The sequence below is a fragment of the Prionailurus viverrinus genome, chromosome C1 (genome assembly GCF_022837055.1).
Source record: "Prionailurus viverrinus isolate Anna chromosome C1, UM_Priviv_1.0, whole genome shotgun sequence".
Classification (NCBI taxonomy): Eukaryota; Metazoa; Chordata; class Mammalia; order Carnivora; family Felidae; genus Prionailurus; species Prionailurus viverrinus.
The window spans coordinates 59867352-59880790 of NC_062568.1; the positions used below are offsets into that span (position 1 = coordinate 59867352).

A 13439-nucleotide genomic window follows, 5' to 3' on the forward strand; every position below is an offset into this window, starting at 1 on the left:
AGTTTTATTTTTTTTGTAATTACTGATTTCATTATGGTATGAAACCTAACAAAATTTAACCTCTGGTTTGGTTTAATTTGGTTTTAAAATTATGTTAGATATTTATAATTTAAAGTATTTATATAATCACAGATTTAGAAAGGAAGGTTCCTCCCCCTCCCTTTATGGTTAATAGTTATAGGGAAAGCCGATATGAATCTGAGTATATGCTCTGAAATAAAACTGGCAGAGGAATATGTGTTCGAGATTGCATCTCATCATGCCTCGGTGAAGTAACTTTGAATGTTGCATTCCAGACGTTGCCTTTCCTAAAGGCTCAGTAAGAAGTACATTTAGCGGATGCCTTAAAATTATTTGAAACAGATTTAAAAATAGATTTTAAGAAATGACCCACTCTGGGAAAGAAAAAAAAAAAAAAGGAGCGGGGGTGCCTGGGTAGCTCAGTTGGTTGAGCTACTACTGTCTCTTGATTTTGGCTCAGGTCATGATCCCAGGGTCGTGGACTCGAGCCCCCCATCAGGCTCCATGCCAAGCATGGAGTCTGCTTGGGATTCTCTCTCTCTCTCTCTCTCTCTCTCTCTCTCTCTCTCTCTCTCTCTGTCTCTCTCTCTCTCTCCCTCCCTCCCTCCCTCCCTCCCTCCCTCCCCCACCACCCCCTTCCTCTGCTCGCATGCTCTCTCTCTCTCTCTCTCTCAAATAAATTTAAAAAAATAAAAAAGAAACGACCCACTCTGTGTAGGTGTGCGACTACCTCCCTGGGGCCAGCAGGATTCTCTCTGGCGTGTGGGATCTTAGCATGGGGCTTTTTAAAAAAAATTTTTTTAAGTTTATTTATTCGTTCTGAGAGAGAGAGGCCATGCACACGTGCACACACATGAGCATGGGAGGGGCAGAGTAACCGACTGAGCCACCTAGGTGGTCCCAGCATGAGGCTTTTGATCAGGCATCTAAAGTGTTGAGTTGAAAAACACTGTTAGGGAGCCATTGGCTTGTTCCATTTGTGAGGTCCTCAGAGAACATTTTTGTTGGTCTTTGCTTGTTTTCACTGTTTTTTTCTGGTCTCATCCTGTAGCTGTTCCCTCAAGAGGGAGTTTGCCAGGTGTATTTTCTCTCCAGAGCTTTATTTAGCTTTGCACCCCCCAGTCCCTCCCTGTCAGGTGGCCTGCCGGCCTCTCAGGTACAGTGGTTTTCCTCCCCTTCCAAACCTAATCTTCTTGTGTTCTGTGTTTCTGCCTGAGTTACCCAACCTCAGGACACTGGGATTATTTTTGTGTTTGAGACCTCCCTTTTCCCTGTCCTCCCTGTCTTCCTCCTTTCTATTCCTTCTTAGATGTTACCACAGGATTAACTTTCTGTTCGTGTCACCTAATTGCTTAAAAGTGGTTCCCAAAATTAAAGATAACTCCAAGAGCAAATAAGTGAAAAATAAAGTTCCTATCAAATAGAGGCCGCCAACCTCCTTAGCCTCGAATTTATGGCACCCTTTCAACATCCAGCCTCACATTCTAAACTCCAGCTCAAGTCAACCACCTGTAGTTCTCACTCTGTCTACTTTCCTCACTAACATATGCTTTCCTTTGAGAGTCTGTCATTTGGGAAAAGTGAAGAAACTCTCCAGGCTCTGGCTTTATTTTCTTTCTTTTAAAAAAATATTTAAGTTATCTATTACATGTTAGTGTTCTTTGCATTCCACATCCCATTTTGCATGTATCGTAAACAGTAAGCAGCTAGAGTTTGGGGACCTGTGATATTTCAAGCATGTCTTCTGCCATTTACTTATTTCTGGGTTTTAGACTTAACTCTCAGGCTTGTTTTGTTATCCATCCCTTCAGGTGGAAAGTGGCTGCCCATCTTGGAGTCAGAGAAGTGTAAAGGGAGAATATGTTAGTTCTTTAAACATCATATAGAAAAGAGAGTGTGGGGCGCCTGGGTGGCTCAGTCGTTTGGTGTCCGACTTGGGCTTGTGTCATGATCTCACGGCTTGTGAGTCCGGGCCCCACGTCAGGCTCTGTGCTGACAGCCCAAAGCCTGGAGCCTGCTTCAGATTCTGTGTCTCCCCCTCTCTGCCCCTTCCCCAGCTCACACTCTGTCTGTGTCTGTCTGTCTGTCTGTCTCAAAAATAAATAAACATTAAAAAAATTTTAAAAAAAAGTGGCCCATAGTAATGTTATTCTTGCTCTCTAGCTTCATCAAGTCTGCTGTTTTCATGTTGCAATTCTCATTTTAAAGTTTATTTATCCATTTTGAGAGAGAGGGAGAGAGAAAGAGAGAGTGCGCATGCAGGCAGAGAGAGAGGGAGAGAGAGAATACTAAGCAGACTCCAAGCTGTCAGCACAGATCCTGATGTGGGGCTTGATCTCATGAAGTGTGAGATCATGACCTGAACTGAAATCAAGAGTTGGTTGTTTAACCGACTAAGCCACCCAGCCACCCCTATTAATTCTCATTTTAAATTGCACCTTGGTTATTAGCTACACTCCTCTCCTTGCCCATAGGCTCCATGGCAGGTATGCTGACCAGAACATCGATCACAGTGCGTGTCTTGCTCATATCAAGTGCCCACAAATGTTTGCTAACTCAGTGAACACATATGCTTGAGTGTACCAAGGAAAGGCCATTTTTTTTTTTATTCACCTAAAATGCTTGACATACACTTGTTCCTAGGATTCCCGTTAATAGCAGACAATCCTCCCTCTCTCCTTGGTGTGCATGATGTTGGTAAGGGACGATGCTGTTCCTTATTTGAAACTTATCCTGCAGCCTTGGCCGCTTAGAAGTAAATATTATTTTAATCACCATGAACATTGAAAACCTTTGTTGTAGGATGTCTTTGCTTGTCTTAGGTTCTTATAGTGTTTATGTATATCCAGTGTAAAAGTTGGTATGGGAGAGTTTTTCGTGTTGTGTCATCCATTTTTGGACTTCTCTTTATTGACATTCACTCAGCTGCTTATTTTCCTGGTTGATCATGTTCTAGTTTCCTGGTGTAGATTTGTTCCTCAGAGGCTACTTGTTGCTGTTGGTCCTTTGGTTTTTGTCTCCTCAATTTGTTGTTTAAAAAATAGAAAAAACATGGGGAGCCTGGGTGGCTCAGTCGGTTGAGCATCTGCCTTTGGCTCAGGTCATGATCTCACAGTTTGTGAGTTCGAGCCCTGCATCGGGCTCTGTGCTGACAGCTCGGAGCCTGGAGCCTGCTTCGGATTCTGTGTCTCCCTCTCTCTCTGCCCCTCCCCCACTCGTGCTCTGTCTCTCTGTCTCTCTCTCAAAAATAAATAAACGTTATTTTTTTTTTAAATAGAAACAGAGAATCCATTGATATTACCAGTGTTTACATGGAAACTGGGCCTGTTGACCAAGTTCTGGACATTGAGGCAACCTGTGTTGATTTGAAATTTGTTATCATAAACAACAGTTTCTGCTTCTCCTCCCTAATAGTAGCAAAAATTAAGAGATATTTTTAAATATGTGGTTTTTTTAAAACATGAATAGTTCTCATATTTAAAAGAGAAAGGGGCCAGTTGTAGCTGTTCTCACAGAGCCCACCAGCGCTGTCCTTTGGCACTAGAGAGGTAGAGGCCTGTCACATTCACGTTTGACCAGAATGTGAAGCATTAGTCGGGGGCCATGGATAGGTGATCTTGTCTTCATCCTGAGTGATTCCTCTAAATCAAAAAGAAAAAAAAAATCAGTGTGGCTTTCCTGGTAATTTAGTGACATAAAATGATTATGTGTGTGTGTGGTCATTGCTGAAATTAGGGATATTTGTTTTTATCCTGGAGGCATAGTATTTGGTCCATTTGGGGCTCTTTTTTGCTGACAGACAGTGTTGCTTAGGGATCATCTTGATTTTTGTTTACCCTAATTTTTCTCTGAAATGGAAATTCTGTCTGACTTCAGGCATGTGGTGAAGGGTAATGAGAGATTTGGGGTTCCTGGACCACAAGATAGTCTGTGAATTCTAAATGAGAATGTACTAATAATGACCCATGAGAACAAGGTTAAGTACACCTATAATTTCTTTTCAACTCTTCACCTATCCTTGTGCATGAGAAGAAAAGGCCTCATAGCCATTAACTCCTTCTCATGTGACTTTTTAGGGGCTTGTCTCCAGCCATCTTTAGGGGTTTGAATGCTTGAACGTGAGGTGTTCCACTGTGTGGGGAAGAGTGTACAGCCTTCTGCCAGAAATGAATCTGATGCTTAGGGCTGTGTGCATTTTCTGTAGGACCATTTAAGTGTCAGAGTTGGTTTGTGTCTCTGCTTTATGTTAGTGATGTGAACATTGACTCACACCTTCTGTAGCTAAAACCCACTGATGGCAGGAGAGGGGCAAAGAGTTAGTAGCTCTACAGATAACTAGATGCCAACTGCTTAACCAGAAAGCATATTGGCCAGAGAAGGGATGAAGTCGGGGAAGCGCCAAACACTGTTGTTTCTGTGGCAGTTGCCGTGTTTTCATGGGAAGAGGAATCACTGGAGGGTTTTTATTGGAATTTTCTCAATTTTGAAATTGAGAAGTTACAAATGATTAGTCGCTGTCGGAAGGAAAGACATGTATCACTGTTGCATTTGGATGGAACGATTATGGATTGAAAAAAGTAGTGTGGTATTTGTGGGTCCCAGAATTTCTTGTATCAGGCTGTAAGTTTGGCTTCATATTAAGGACCTGGGGAGTTGACTTCATCTGATCCTCCCATGTGCTTAGAAATAAATGGGTAGGAATTGTTACAGTTCATACTTATTTAATACTTAATGTGTGTTCATGATTTGTCCTTCCTGGTTTTACTTGTCATTTTGAAATAACTTTGGGCTTAGAAAAATTTACAAAAATAGCACAAAAATTTTCTGTATTTTCTGTCTCTCTTTTGAAACATTTCAGAGTTATAGACATCATGCCCTTTATCTTTAAATATTACTTCAGTGAACATTCCCTCAAAACAAGGGCATTCTCTTACAGAACGGTATAATTATCAAAATCAGGAAGCTAACATTGACACAGTGCTATTACTTAATGTTCAGGTCTTATACAGATTTTGCCAGTTTTGCCACTGGTCATGTATCTGGCCCAGGGTCCAGTCCAGAATTGTATAGTTGTTGTCTACCTTTGTCTCCTTTCTTCTGGAATACACTTTACTTTTCTCTTACTGACAGTCACACTTTTGAAGAATACAGACCATTTATTGGGTAGAATGGCACTCAGTTGGGTTTTTTTCTGCTGTTTCTTTGTGATTACCTTCAGTTTATGCATTTTTTTCCAGAAATACCTTGGAATGATGCTGTGTTCTTCTCAGCATAGCATGTTGAGAGTCACATGATGCCAGTTTATGCCGGTTTATTCCTTTACTGGTGATGTTAACTTTGGTCACACGTTTAAGGTGGCGCCTGCCAGCTTCTTCACTGTAATAAGCACAATCACTTCTTAATAGGAGAAATAACATTTTTTTTCATTATATTAAACATTAAAAGGTAAAGTGAACATACTTACTGTACAGGGTCCTTAGCCTTTTTTCAAGGAAACCTTTATGCTTTATGCCACTGTGGTTGTACATTCATAGGATATTAATGGTAAGAATTCCCTGTGATTTCTAACCAATGTTTTGCATAAGGAACACTTGACTAGAGTGTGATGTTTAGATTTAGCTAGGGAGTAGGAATGGTGTCTGGTCTGGAAGCAGCAGTAGCTGGATCTTTGTTCTTCACTGGGTGAGCTGGCTCATCTCTCTGAGCCCAGTGTGTCAAATGGAGCCAAGGACACTTACTGTGTGTTGCCGTGACGATGAGAGACGATCTGTGCAGGATGTCTAGCACTGTGTTTGACACGTCGGGAGTGCTCAGTCCAACACAGGCTGCCGTGACTATCTTGTAAATAAGGAATGATTATTGTGGCTACATAGGTGGAAAATTTAGAAGTAGGCAGTGAAATAGGGAGCAAGGGGAGTCCTGGGAGTTGGGCAGGTGAAGTGGGTGATGAAGGTTGTTTCTTTTGCTGTTGGTCTGGATGGGATGGAGAAGAAGCCCATGGAAAAGTAAAGAAAGAAGGAGAAGGACAACAACCATTATTTCATTGCTGTTGCCTATTCACATCTTCATGTTTTCTTTTCTGCCCCAGCGAGGTGCTGGCAGTGGGCAAAAGCCAGCAAATTTACTGCAGCCAATCCTCTCTACCATGAGAAAGAAGCACTGTGTGCATTTGTGTGTGTGTGTGTGTGTGTGTGTGTGTGTGTGTGTGTGTGTGTGTGTGTGAGAAGACCAAAGAATATTGAGAATCAAATACAGCTGATACTCATTTACAGCTTTTAGATCACTTCTGCGTATGCTTCCTTATGTATTCTAAACAACCATGCCTGAAAACAGGTTGGGCAGCTATTATCGTTACACTTTGCAGTTGAAAGTGTGAGAGGTGAACTGACTTGTCCGAAGTCACACGGCTAATTAGAGGCAGTTCTTATTTCTGGTTCTGTGCTCTTTCCACCAAATCATACCTCAGAAGGAAGAAGAGAAGCGAGAGGGTAGAAAGGAAACATAGATGGAGAAGGTGGGCAGTGTGAGAGGGTCTAAGTAGGAAAAGGGGAGGTGCCTTTGTCATTCTCCCCAGCAGGTAGTCTTCCATGTGGCAATGTAACACATGCCATTCTTGGGCACCAGGAGATGCTGTAAACATCATTGTAGGACTCTGAAGCTTGCCAGGGTTTCAGCAGATGTGGGGGGTGTAAGGTGATAAGTGGGCTTTGGAGATTCTGAAGGGAAGAGAGTTGGCTAGTGGGAGTTTGATAGCATCAACAGTTGTCACAGCCTGCCAGAAGCTCAGCTTCTCATTCATGAAACGGGGAAAGTAATGAAAGTAACGATACCTACGTGTGTTTTTCAGGTACGGCGTAGGAAGCGTGTGACACAGGGGTTGGTTGGCACAAAATAATAAATGGCACTAGTTATAATCATAGTGAGTTTTATTATTATAATCACACATATTGCTTTATTATTACAGTTTTATTATTATAATGTCATTATTGTTTTTGTAACGTTTTTGATTGCCGTACTGCGGGTACCACTGCTGCTGTTCTCGTTTCTGCAGCTGCTGTAATGGCTGCTGACGTTACAACCATGCTACCAGTAATGGGCACTGAGGTGCAAGTAGATAAAGGACACAGCCCAGGCAGTGAAACTCCCCTTTCAGTGGGGAACACGGTGTAGGCAGCACAAGACGTACTCAAAGAGTAGCAGAGAATAGATGCCTTAGGATGTGGGCACGGAATATGCACTGCCAGAGTGAGAGAGGTTGTGGAGCTGGTGGATGCAAGAACATGGGGAGAGGAGAGCGAGGAATCCACACATATTGTGTACCTTCATGCACCACGCTAGGCTCTTGGCTTACATTTATGTCAATCACTGACGCCTTGTAGTAACCAGTGAAGTCCTGAGTGACAGGACAGATAGGTGATTAAGAGTGGTTGAAAAAGGGTATACATATGTTGAAGTATGAGTGTAAAAGAGCATAAATATCGCCTGGTTTGTGATCGTTCAGTGTGTAGACCTGAAAATTAAGACCCAGATTGGACCTTGACTGAGTTGTCATACAGTGGCAGTCCAAAGCCAGCCAGCTTCCCAGTTTGCTACCATTTAGACTCTTCTTTTCGTCAGTAAAGAGGGAGAATGATTCTGAGTTTCTACAAAATTGCTTTTTTTTAATCTCCTGGAATATTATAGCTAATTCATAAGATATTGAAGGTTATATATTATCAAGAAACCAGAGAATAAATACTGTAAGGTGATTTCAAACGCTTGATGGATGGATTTTAATTTTGTTCCAAGTCTTTCCAGTAGAGGGCAGTGAAGGGCTTTAGTTCTGTGTGGCTGTTGCAGGCAAACTGAGCAAAAGTTTTTGGTTTTGTTGAAGGTCTCAGACTTGGAGTAGAAGAATCAAAGGATGTTAGGTACCTACTGAGCCATGAGTTCCAGACACCTTAGTCAATTGGAGTGTTTTGTTTTGTTTTGTTTTGTTTTGTTTTGTTTTTTGTTTTACTGGACAGGGGGTTGAAGGGCGAAGGTTTAAATACTTCTTATTACCATTTTCATTTAAAATTACATTTCTATTAACAGATCAAAGTAACCTAACTTTTGTATTTTACGTAATTCGTGTCAAAAACAAAAAACATTCAATTTTGACTGCAGGATTAAGATCTTCCAGTATTTTACAGTTTAACTTAGTACAGTTCTGGGTAGTTGCAAACTGTTTCTAGAAAGTTCCTTGGTTCCTGCAGTTCTCCTTAAAGCCAGATAAATAGAGGGAACAAGGAGTCAAAGCATACGGTAACTGTGAAGGAGGAGAAATGAACAGACCTCTATTAACTATCATCACGTATTTTGGATTTAACAGAAAATACTGCTCTTGATTCAGGTCAGCCTGATGGTGCATGTTCTCTTATTACTTTTGGTTCTTTTCCCCTTGTTTAAAAAACAACCAGACATATTGGTAGTATATCTTACTGAGGAGCTCACGTCCTCAAAGGGAGGAGGACTGTGGTGGTTGAGGATGTTATTTTTCCTACTTTAATACTGAGAAAAGTTGTCCAGAGAGGTTAAAATTATTGTCTTAACTGGGTCCGTAACTGAGACAGATATCCCTGAGAGTGTAAGCTCATTAATATTTGCATTATTTTTACATTTTAAATGCATTTTAGTTCAGAATGTAGAGTTTATTTGCTCAGAAAAGTGCTTTTGGTCACTAGGGGGTGCTATCAGAATAGCTCATTTAGGAACCTGTAGTCAGGAATTGTTCACTAGTCTATAGAAACCCTGCAGTTATAGATTTCCTTTGGCATCATGCCTGTAAGGAGCTTGGGTTGTGTTTGTGTTGGGGGTGAATTAGGCAGAGGTGAGGGTAGAGGGAAGAACAAAGGGAAAAAGCATCATAATTTACTTTCAGTTCTGTTGACAAATTGAGTTAAAAACTGTATATGTTTTGGGCAAGTGGCCTCTTTCTGGTGACATTGACTTAGAAGAAGAAAGGATCCATGGAGGAAATTGTGCTTTGCCAATCCTGGCAGCCCCAGTCACAGGGAACATCTGTATTTTAAGATTGAGGTGTCTTTTAAAGACACCAATTGCTTAAGAGAGTTTTTAAAACTTTTACAGATCTTGGAGACCCAGTTTTGGAAATTTAAAAATAATGACATACATTCTGAGAATATTGTAAAAGAGACTGTACAACTTTAGTGTGTGGAGAATGGATTGTTTCCTTTTACTGGAAATGAGTAGACAGAATCAGTGGCCCTATTTCACATCCAGTTAGATTTTTGACATCTGCGTGTTCACATGCATTTTGTGCTTCATTTTTACCTTTGGGAAATTTGCTAACTTTTTCCAAAGATTGAGTGCATCAGGTAACTTTGAAACTTAATTGGCATACATGGTGGCTGAGAGAAGTCCCTGACTGCCCGGTCATCTAGGGGTCGCTGAGCATCACTGATAATGTACGAGGTACTGACTCCTATTAAGGCGGTTTGCCTTTTATTCACCTTTACAGCTCACTCTATTACTAGCATACCATTTCTTTTAAAAAGTAGATGAACCATGAAGAATGGAAAGGAATTTGGAATTTGGCTCTAGTTGCAACAACACAAGTATAAAAAGTTAACAGATGCTTTTTTGATCTTGTCAAAACCCTAATGTGATTGCACCTTCTTTCTGGTTTCGAACCATTCAATGGCTTCTTGTCAATTATAGGTTAAGTTCCCACTTCTGCCACTGATGGGATGAGGTCCGCTCTCTTGTAGGACGAGGACCATACAAGGCTCCCTGTGTCTGGACAGCTCTCCAGCCTCTCCTTCGGCCACTTGCCACCTCACCCTTGACGCATCCTTACAGACTTACTGCTTCAGGTTTTCTACCAGTGCACTTCTGAAGTCCCACATGTGTTTTCTGTGGAGGTACATGTACTGGTCCCTCTGTTTAAGAGGCTTCTCCCTGAATTTGTATCTTTCCGAATTTAGCACCTGTTGTTTGAAGCTTTCTCATCCCATTCCCCCTACCCCACCCCAGCATCCAGATGTTTCATCAGTCTTTTCATCGGTGCCGCTTCTGTACCTGGGGCATCATCCCCCGGTTGCCCTTACCGCCATTTGCTGTGACTTTCCTCACACATTTGCCTTCTGTACCAGACTGACCTTGCTGGGGTGCAGGAATAGTGTCATTTTGTTCCTGTGTCCCCAGTACCCAGGACAGTATCTCAGTCCATCTGGAATTGAAGTTCAGGAAGCGAGATTGCAGTCACGATGATGGCTTTTATAGGAGTTGATGTGAGAGCATGAGGGGGAGGCCAAGCTAATCTTTTAGCTTTAAAGGAGAATAGTTTTGAAGTTTTTTAGCTGGTGCTATCTTCTTGTATTTTAGGATCAAGACTCAGAGATTATCTGCTTTTTTTTTTTTTAACGTTTATTTATTTTTGAGAGAGAGAGACAGAGCATGAATAGGGGAGGGTCAGAGAGAGGGAGACACAGAATCGGAAACAGGCTCCAGGCTCTGAGCGGTCAGCACAGAGCCCGACACGGGGCTCGAACTCACGGACCGCGAGATCATGACCTGAGACGAAGTCGGCCGCTTAACCGACTGAGCCACCCAGGCGCCCCAGAGATTATCTGCTTTTAGTAGAACATCCTTTGTCATCTCCCACTTGCTGAGAGTCTTGGATGAGCCAGTTAGCTTGACTCACCTTTGCCACTTTATCATGAAGTGGAATGGTTAGATTTTATTATCGAACACTTATGCACCCTCCACTTTGAGTTATTTGCCAGCATAAGTTTAGTCCCTAGCCTTTAGCATGTTCTATGTTATCATTTTCTTTTCCCAGCCAGGGATGTACATAAGTTTTCCCATCTTTGGAAGCCATGTCTAATTAGGAAAATATTTTGAAACTAGACTTAAATTAGTTTTCAGTACTCTCTACTACTTTTGGATTACCTGTTATGTATCCCTGCATTTAAGGGAAACCATTTAAACTTAACTCTTTGGATCATGATCCTGAAATCTTTAAAGTGAATATGACATTTTGGAGAAGGGGAGGTGATAGAGATAGAAAGTAATGGAACTTTTGTGCGTATTGGGAAAGGAACACGTTTTATCCTCCTTCCTCCCTGCCCTCTCACACTGGTCATTCATGGTGTGGTGAGGCCAGCAGAGGGCATGGTACACATGCGTTAAAAATCCAGTGCTCCCAGGGGCACCTGGGTGGCTCAGTTGGTTGAGTTCCTGACTTTGGCCCAGGGCATGATCTCACAGTTCGTGAGTTTGAGCCCCCCATTGGGCTTTGTGCTGACAGCATGGAGCCTGGAGCCTGCGTCAGGTTGTCTTTCTCTCTCTGTCTCTCTCTTTCTCTGCCCCACTTCTGCTCATGTTCTCTCTCTCTCCAAAATAAATAAACATTAAAAAAACAACAACAACAAAAAAACCAACAGTGTTCCTGGGGGAGGGGGGAGGGTTGTGCTTGTTTTATGTTAATTAAATGTGATTGATAGAATAAAGATGCATTGTTTTATTGTGTTTTTTTTTAAAAAGGCCAGAATACATGTATTTTGTAATTTCTTTTTACTTTGAAATTAAGTAGTTTTAAAACAAATTAAAATTCAAGAGCTCAGTTAAAGTTGTACTTTGATACAGGATTTTCTAGACTCCCCATTAAATTACTTCTCACAAATTCAAATACTCATTTAGAAGAGCATATAATAACTTTTAATTGTTTTTCTCACATATGGAAAGGAAAGAAGTCATTGTACAACTTATGAAATAGTAATAGAGCTAAGAAATTCAAATAACAGTCTTTAATCCAAATTTAAAAGGCCATTTGAAATTGTTTTGGCTGTGTTGCATCCACTTTGCTAGCTGATGAGTTCGGTTAGTGAGGAACCGGGAGGGTCCTGTGTTATCCAGGCTGGAAGGGCTCCCTCGGTGGATAAGGGCAAAGTGCTGAGAGGTGGGCTTTTCTCTGTGACTTTGTGGAAAGTGGTAGGAGGTAGGAAGAGGAACGTGAGAGACGAAGCCTAGAAAGAGGTGGAAAAGGCCCAAAAGGAAATGGAAATCTTGGTCAGGAAGATGGGATCCACAAAAGTCTGTGCTGAAAGGTAAGTCTAAGCGTGGGTGCTTCAGACAGGCCCCAGCTAGACCCTGGCTCTGCCACTTGCTTACAGAGTGACCTGGGGCATTAGCTAACCACCCCCACCCTGCCTGGCCTCATCTGTGAAATGCAGATGATTCAGTGGCTTCTCATTGATCCTCTAGAGTGAAAAGTGAGTCATGAACTGGGCCTCCAGTGCTTGCCCTGGTCTACTCCTTTCCTTATCCTTAAGACTTCTCTCGGTATTCTCCACCCCCGCGCCCCCATTCTCCATGTGTCTGTTTGCCCAAGGATCCTGCACAGGCTGCTTTCCTCTCTGCATAGGAAGTATCAGCCCCCTCCATCCTCAGCAGACTTCACTTTCAGGTCAAAGAGGGCTTTCTGCAGAAAGCAAAATTGGAACCGTGCTGTATTCATTGTTCTGTGACTCCCCCTGTGTTTTCATGTCCACCTGTGACATCTTTTTGTGTCAAGAAACAGAAATCTACTAAGTTAGGTTTAATGACTGTATGATGTTCTATAAGAATGACTAATCAGTTCTTTCTTGTTGGACATTTAGATTGTTTCCAATTTTTTTCACTGTTAACCATACCGAGATGAACATCATTGTGCAATGCACTGTTGCATCCAGTGTTACTTATTTTGTTAGGGTATGTTCCTGGGAATAGAATTGCTTGGTCGAAGAGTAAATGCGTTATTATTGATATTATTGATGCATATTGGCTTACTAATGTTTAAAATGGTAGGCATTGTATTTCAGATCCCGGCCTGAGTCTCAGGTCTGTCACCTGTACAATAATGTATTACTCACACACACACGCACATGCATATTCTTAGCTCAGTGCCTGGCATACAGTATTTAATATTATTATTTATTTTTGCTATTGAAATGTTATCCATATACATTTATTTTATTTTCCCTTTTTGTAGATCTTCAGTTAACTGTTTTGCAGAGAGCATCCCAGGTCTCCTGGCAGTTTTGCAACCTTGAGACTTTCAGTAGCTTTAGGAGGGATTAGAATGAACCATGTACTAAAAGCTGATCGATATGAAGCCTATTATGGAGGTCCCAGCTTGGGTTCCTGAACTCTTAGGGCCATTAAACGTACTTAGGAGAGAGCCATCGGTGGTGAAAAGTATGGGGAGCCCTACTGTTCTGCAGCGTGTTCTTAGTTAAGGAATTACTTTCAGTGTGTGAGGACGGGGCTAAGTGTGCAGTGTTACGAGGTGTTTTTGCTCAATATTCTGTCACTGCAGTCTCTGTGTCCAGAACAAATGATAAACCAGCTGCCAGCCTGAGAAATGATCCAGCCATTTTCATCATCCCTTAGTT

General features: G+C 41.8%; 1 protein-coding gene across 5 annotated transcripts in view; it reads left to right on the plus strand.

Moving 5' to 3' along the window:
* STK39 (serine/threonine kinase 39) overlaps positions 1-13439 on the plus strand; it is a 311497-nt gene that overhangs the window by 119780 nt on the left and 178278 nt on the right. The window lies entirely within an intron of this gene.